The following is a 7,969-nucleotide window of genomic DNA, read 5'->3' as shown; positions in this document are numbered from 1 at the left end:
TGACATAACATGGATTTCCTGTCCTCTAGTTTCCTATAACATTTTTTTTTTACTTTCTTTTAAGCCCTCACCAGTAGCCTCTTCAAAGGCCATCAAGATTCTGCTAATACTGTCCTCAAAGTCCTTTAAGCTTCTCCCACTTCTTGGTTCCAAAACCTCTCCCACATTTTAGGTTTTTATTACAGTATCATATCATTTCTAGTACTAAAATCATTAGTTATCTATTGCTGTGTAACAAACTGTCCAATATGTACTAGCTTATGACAAAAATAAGTATTTATTATTTTCAAATTTCTGTGGGTCAGGGACTCAGGAGTGGCTTGGCTCAGGGTCTCTCAGGAGGTTGCAGTCCAGATTTTGACCAGTGCTACATTCATGTGAAGGCTTCTTGACAGGCTGGAGAATCTGTTTCCAAGTGGCTCACTCATGGTGCTTGTGACTTGATGCTGGGTGCTTTGTTGGAAGCTTTCATTCCTTGCAATGTGAGCCTGTTCATCGACTGCATGTGTTCTCATGACATGATGTCCAATTTCATCCAGGGTGGGCAATCTAGGAAAGCAAGGTAGAAGTGACAATGCCTTTTATGACTCAGGATAAGAAGTCACAAGCCATCATTTCTGCCACATTCTGTTCATTACAAGCAAGTCACTCTGTCCAATACACAAAGGGAAAGGAATTTGGCTCCACCTTTTGAAGGGAAGAGTGTCAAAGAATTTGCAGACATAAAAACCACTGTAATCTGAATCCTGTTCTTGACCACTAACTCTTCCAAAAAGATCCCCAAGGGAATATGCACACGCATGTGCATGCACACACACACACACACTCATGAAAATGAAAGCAAAGATGGAGTTTGACCCCAAACCTCAATATATAACCTGGTCTGTGGAGAAATTTTTTTAAAGTTTATTTCTTTATTCCAAGAGAGAGAGAGTGAGCAGGGGAGGGAAAGCGAGAGAGGGAGAGAGAAAAGCCCAGTCAGGCTCCACACTGACAGTGCGTAGCCCTATGTGTGGCTTGAACTCATGAGCCTGTAAGATCATGACCTGATCTGAGATCAAGAGTTGGACACTTAATCATTAGAGCCACCCAGGTGTCCTTGTGGAAGAATTTTTAACTGAAGCTAGATAGGTCCGAATGACATTATACAAAAGCAGGCCAAAGAGCACTTAGGTATGCTTCCACTCCAAAGCTAACCACTCCAGTGAGAGAAAAGTGGAAGGAGAACCTATGAGAGAAGAGAAAGGGAAACGTGGAGAGCAGACAGACATATTTCCTTTAGTGCCTAGAGTTTCTTGCCTCAGGGTTTTCCAAATAGCGTAGTAGCTCCAGGGCCGCATCTGTGTTGGAGGAAAGAAAAATATGAAAAAGAGAAAGAGAGATGATGGGGAGGTTTCTTAGGGCAGCTGTAGTATTCTTATCATTCCAGGCCTGTGAAAGAAAAGAAAGGAGGAATGACCCAACATGTATATCGTATGATATTTAATTAGCAAAGTGGCTCTACCCAGTAGTATAGTGACCAGTATAATGGCCTTAAAACTGGTCAGGTCATAGCAGCAGCCATCACTTTTTCACAGTGCAACAAGTTGGTTGGGGCTGAGGGAGGGGGGTTAAGATGAACATTTCCCCATTTTTTTGGTTTGTATCCTATTAATCTTGTTGACTTAATCCTACTAGTGGTCAGTCTAGAGCATGGTCATGGCTTTCATGGGGGAAAGATAAGCAGTGCATTTAGGTAAGTCCCATTTCATTCCTTTTGTGGGTCTCCTTTCGCAATCTTTCCTACAACAACAGTATAAGAGCCAATATAAGGAGGGGTCTGGGCCCCAAGTTCCTTTAATGTTGTCCCTAGAAGTTTCTGAGATGGATGAAGCCTGGAGATGAAGGCTACCATGTACCCCAGGCTGAGATTTCATTCCTCTGTGAAATCTTTCATTCATTCCTGTCATCTCAAAAATGGTCCACTGTATTGTCCAGTGAAACAGCATTATTAAAATAAGCACCATGTAAAAGTATAGCCCCAAATACAATTATATAATATAAAAAGGCTCCAAATTTATTGCCACCACAATAAATTTAAAAATTCCCTTCTCATGATCAACTACTAATTATTCTGTTGCAAGGGCACGTTTTGAGAGGCATTTGCCCTAATCTAGAGAAGAAGCCCTAACTCCAGATCCCCACTAGCCAGTGGCAATGGCCCAGACAAGCCTCAGGTGGCATATTTGAGATCCTAAGATACAATAGGTCACAGGTTAACTGACAAGTATAAACAGCAGCTGTCCTGCTGCATCACAGGGAATATCAACTTCCCAGCTAGAGTCAAGGGGGAGCCCTGCTGCCCACACCCCTCCTTAATCGAGCCAATCCTACACTTTAGGGTCTGTCATTTGCAGCATTCCATTTCCACATACCTATTTCCATATTAATCATGACACCTGGTTGCAATTCAGAAACCCACATCTCTAGATGAGAAAAGGGAAAGAAAACAGAACTGTCAATTAATTGTATCTCAGTTCCAATTCAGCGATTGGAATCCTAATCTTGCTATTAAGATCTCAGTCTCATGTCCGGTAAATTTTCTATCTTTGCCTTCTGAGTAGGGTCAGTGAATGACACACAAAAGGATGTGGCCTCCTCCTCCTCCATCTTTTTCCTCCCCATCTCATGTGCTTATGCCCCTCATGGCATAAATGGGGTTGGAGTGGGGAGAGAGAGGAGTACACTAGGGTGATTGCCTATACCTTAAAGATAAGGAGGTGAACTCCTTTCTGTTGGCTAATTTTGCTTCTCCCTCAGATGCTGGTGACATGAGAGATGCTCATATCTGCAGATATCTCCACCTGGGTGCAGTAGGAAGCAGTCTCCCTGTCATCCAGTTGGTCTTAGTATAGGTGATATACACTCTCAGCTGTGTTTCCCTGATGTAGCTTCAGGCCAGGGGAATCCCCAGAGGAAGATGCTCCCATCTCACTTCAGCCTCACTTCAAGAAAGTGTACCAAATGCCCCATCATGTGTGTGGTTTCTGACTACGTGGGTGGCTGTCCTAGTCAGAATGATATTTCTCTTAACCCATCTCCAAATCCTCAGCACCAAGGAGCCTGGAAACCTTCTGTTTCTCCTTTTTGGAGCTGCAGAGTACCCTGCAAGCTTTGCATCAGCTCTGTTATGAGCCAGCTCTCAGAAACTCCAGGCAGAAAACAGGCCGTTTCCCCATGACCTAGAGTGATCATCACCCTGATTGCTGGCTCTTCTGGGACTTTCAGCTTTTCCCAGGATGAAAGAGAGAGGCAGATGGAACATCACTGTTTCCACACCCTGCTTCACCATTGGGAAAATGGTAAAATGGAGAAAAGACCAACTATGTAACTATAATTCCTTCCCCAACTCTCTTTTTCCCCCTCTCCCATTTTTAGATTTCTTTATACAGATGAAAAAGGAAGGACAATTATCCAATAATTTCTGCTAGAAGACCTCAATATAGCAAATCATATGCTGGGTAGTCTAGCACCAACAGGTTAATGAACTTGAAAGGTAAAAGAGGTGTATTTTGTTCTTAACAATGAGGTGTTATCAGAGTATTTTACACCAGCATCATCCTGTTGCCTTAATATGAATGATTTCTATGACCCATCTAAATTCCTGTGAATGACACTGAAGACCTTCCATAATCTTAGCACTATCTACCACATCTATACTGGTCCTGCAACAGTCTCCTCTTTGAATCATAAGAAGCATCTGTTTGCTTCCCACACATACTGTTTTTTTTTTTTATTTTATTTATTTATTTTGAGAGACAGAGACAGCATGAGTGGGGGAGGGGCAGAGAGAGAGGGAGACAGAGAATCCCAAGCAGAATTCACACTGCCAGTGCAGAGCCTGACAAAGGGCTTGGGCTCACAAAACCATGAGATCATGACCTGAGCCAAAACCAAGAGTCGGATACTTAACCGACTGAGCCACTCAGGCTCCCCACACATCATGCTATTTTTATGCACTGGCGTCTTTTCAGTGCTTTGCTTTTTTCTAAGACCTCTCTTCCTTCCTCTTCTCCTTTTCTCTCCATCAGCATGACCATTGTTGTTGCCTGTGTTATCCTTATATTCCAGGATGAACGGACTACTTCTTCCTCGTATCTTCATTAAGCTCTGGACTCCACATTGAATAGAACCTAGATGGAGGTCTCCTTGAGGGCAGAGGGCATGTCTCACTTGCCTTTATATGCCTAGTGCCAAGCACAGTGCCTGGCACAAAATAAGTGTGGAATACATAATGAACTGAATTGAGGTTCTGAAGGAAACTTACCATATCCAATTTGTTCATTGCTCTTGCGAGGACCCCTCTGTCTACTCTTCTTTTTTTTTTTTTCTTGCAAGATTCATTTTGGGAGCAGGTCATTTAAAACCACTTACATCATGTTCTGTCTGTATGCTCTGATTGCATACCTTTCACAGTAATATTTTATAGACAGTAATTATCCTGTCACTCTTATGATATAGGTTAGTATCACTGTATTGATTGAATAGCTTATTTATTGAACTGCTGTTTGTCTCAAAGACTCTCTTTCTTTCAGAAAAATTCAGCTTTAAAAGATAAAGGAGCTATGAGCAAAGTCAAGAAAAAAAAAAGAGATAGTTGGCTGCTAAATTTCTGACACTGTAATAAGCCAACTTTGATAGCATTGATTTCATAACTAACCCAAGATAGATCTTAAAATGAGCCAATCTATAGTTTCTTTAAAATAAATAATTCAACCAACAAAGGCACATGAAATGAATGATAAGCAAAGATGATCAATGCTATCATATTCATTCTGTGTTTTGAGTCCAGGAGAACAATCCTGGAATATTTCCTCTTCATAAAGCATTTAAACTAACTTATGCATTACAAATATTACACGAGAGGCAGTTGCATAGTGGTTTGTGGTACTATGTGCTAGGCGCTGTACCTAGGAAATATTTCATTGCCTCATTTAGATCTCACTACCCTCTTGTATTAGGGTTCTTCAGAGAAGCAGAACCAATAAGATTATATATATATATATATATATATATATATATATATATATATATATATATATATATATAAAGAGGTGCATCATAAGGGATTAACTCACATGAGTATGGAGGCAGGCAAGTCCCAGTATCTGCAGAGATGGCAAACTGAAGACCCAGGAGATCTGATGTTTCAGTGTGAATCTGAAGGCAGGAAAGAAGCTGATGTCCCAATTCAAAGGCAGGGAGGGAGGCAGAAGGAATTCTTTCTCACTTAGGAGAGGGTCAACTTTTTTATTCTATTTGGGCTTTCAACTGGTTGGACAAAGCCCATTCACGTTAGGGAGGGCAATCTGCTTTACTCAGTTTACTGATTAAAATGTTAATCTCATCTAAAAACAACCTCATAGACATACCCACAATAATGTTTCACCAAATATCTGAGCATCTGTGGCCCAGTCAAGTTGGCATATAAAACTAATCATCACACCTTTGTAGTAGGTTCCATGACCATCCTGCTTTTTAGATGAGGCAAAAGAGAGAGGTGATGTAACTTCCTTGTCATGTACAATGGATAAATGGTATAGACTCTGTTCTAACCCAGGTCTGACTACCCAAAGCATGGTTCTTAAAAAAGAGAACAGGACTTAGAATTTAGACAGACCTTGATTGTTTTATGAGAATTAAACTTTTTAAAAAAAGGAATACAAAAGCACATATCACTGTGCTTGGCATATAAATTCATCATATATGACTAACATTATTAGTATTAGCATTAGTATTATTTATCTTAGAGAGAGAGAAAGCAGAGGGGAAGAGAGAAAGAGAGAGAGAGAGAGAGAGAGAGAGAGAGAATCTTAAGTAGGCTCCACATTAGCATCAAGGCCAACATGGGGCTCAATCCCACGAACCTGGAATCATGATCTGAGCTGAAATCAAGAGGTAGATACTCAACTGACTGAGTCACCAAGGGGCCTCTATTATTAAAAGAATTATTATTACAAACAAACCTTGGTCCTCAGAATACTAAGTAGTGAGAATGCCAGAATGTACTTTAAATGAAGATATATTTGACCAAATATTATTCTCTATTCTTTTCTTTGGTTTTGTGATATAAAGATAAAAAATTGTAAATCACTAGATAGTTAATTTCTCCAACATATCCTCTTGCAAAAATGATATTACCTTTGGCAGAGATATACTTTATTCCTGCTGATGCTGTTAGAAAATGGCAAGGTCAACCAAAATGAGAAATTGACAGCATCTCTGTCTTTCCAGTTTTTAATAAGTATTGTCAAAAGAAATAATAATCAGATTTGAACTTGTTTGTCCTTGATGTGCCTTTTTTAAAAGGCCTCCTGGAAAATCTAATGTAAGATCAAAAGCAGCTGGGAAAGAGTAGAAATCACTTGAACATACTTCCTTTCTTTATTCTATGGGATAAAAATAAAATACTCACTTTCAATGACTCAGGCACTGGGGAATTTGCCTCTTTCTTTTCCTAGGGTATGGGGAATGTTGGTAAAGGGAGCTCTAAGGAAGTAATAAACCAAATTTTCCAAAATGTAAATAAATATTACCCTTCTAGGGAATAAATGGTTTTTAACGACTTTGTCCCCCAGACTCCTCGTCTCATTTCTAGGGCAAAACCCAGGCAAAACTGTGAAATGCGTTATATTTTTTTCCTTCTTTTTCTTCTGCCATGAAACCTCCCATCCTTCATCCAAAATCCTTGTGTTCTTTCATCTCCACATTTTGTGTTCTCAGCAGAGGATGTGATAAACTCACAGCCATTAAGATACAATGACTTATAAGAATTATTGTGCTCTTTTTACCAATCCCCTTTAGAATTTAACCAGCTTTATAACTTAAAAAGCTTTAATTATAGGCATCAATGAGATTGAGGGGGCATTTACTACAATCAGAGGGACCTCTCTGGAGTTGCTGAAATCATAACATATAGAGAACAGGCTCTCTCTGCTTTCCTAGACATTATGCGCAGCCTTGCTGTTTTCTTACCTTGTCTCTAATGTGGGCCCTAATTCCAGCTACGCTCATCGCAGTGCTAATCTCCCTTACCTGATTCCTACCAGTGCTCTCCTCATTCTCTCTCTGTACAGTGTGTCAGTGCTGTTGTCTCCATTCAGAATGCCTTCTTCTTCCCTCTCGGGCAACCCAGGCCCCTTACTTCAAATGAGCCCAGCTTAATCAAAATTCTCCACTGAAGGTATTAAAGTTTAACTGAGGAAATAAACCATCCTCTAAAGAAGCAACTATGAAAAGGTACAAGGTAATATACAACCAGTAGCCATGCTAGTGATAGATTCATAAGTAAACATCATCCTGACCCCCAAGGAACTTATCTTCTTCTGAGGGACACAGATAAACAGAAAAGGAACACACAGTTAGGAAGATACAGTAGCACAACAGACACAGGGCATTATAGGAGCAGAAAGGAGGTACCTATCTGCTAGAATGCATTGTTGTCACCTGGGTAGCCCTGAGAAACTGCATTATCTAAGGAGTTGTGCCAAACAATTGCCACATGATTTAGTGTCTCTGACTTTGCCAAGTAATACTATATCACAGGGGGGAAAAAAGAGAAACATTTGAGTGTAGTAGGACTAATGAACACACACATCGGAAGGAATGTTTCCAGCAAAGAGCAATAGTCAGACCATGAGCACCATTAGATTTTGGTAGCTCTTCCTCCCATTGTCTCACACTGAAGGAAGGGGCTGCTGAGTCACTTCCCTGATCACATGCATCCAGCTTCCTTCCTCCTGCTGTGGAAAGATGCTCACTGCAAATTCTCTCACACTAGTGAGCCATATCCTCCCAACCATAAAACAAGCTGTGTTGGGCACATGTTTGCCTGTAGTAACAACCATGTGAAGGGTGTTTAAACTCCTAAGGCAATGAGAGATTATAGAGAACAGTGATTAAGAACCAGCCTGCTTAGGTTGAGTCCAGG

At 40.5% G+C, this 7,969-nt stretch overlaps 1 long non-coding RNA gene across 1 annotated transcript; it reads right to left on the bottom strand.

Annotated features, from left to right (window-relative positions):
* Window positions 1-258: 258 nt before the first annotated feature.
* On the bottom strand, window positions 259-7,204 carry LOC109266658 (uncharacterized). The gene is made up of 3 exons (XR_002079808.2): window positions 7,075-7,204; window positions 5,118-5,199; window positions 259-549 (listed from the first exon to the last, which is right to left on the bottom strand). It is a non-coding gene; the product is annotated as an uncharacterized LOC109266658 (long non-coding RNA).
* Between the last annotated feature and the right edge of the window lie 765 nt (window positions 7,205-7,969).

This window comes from Panthera pardus, unplaced genomic scaffold (assembly GCF_024362965.1).
Source record: "Panthera pardus isolate Hobbes unplaced genomic scaffold, ASM2436296v1 HiC_scaffold_11, whole genome shotgun sequence".
NCBI classification, from domain to species: domain Eukaryota; kingdom Metazoa; phylum Chordata; class Mammalia; order Carnivora; family Felidae; genus Panthera; species Panthera pardus.
This window is presented reverse-complemented; position numbering and strand designations above follow the sequence as displayed.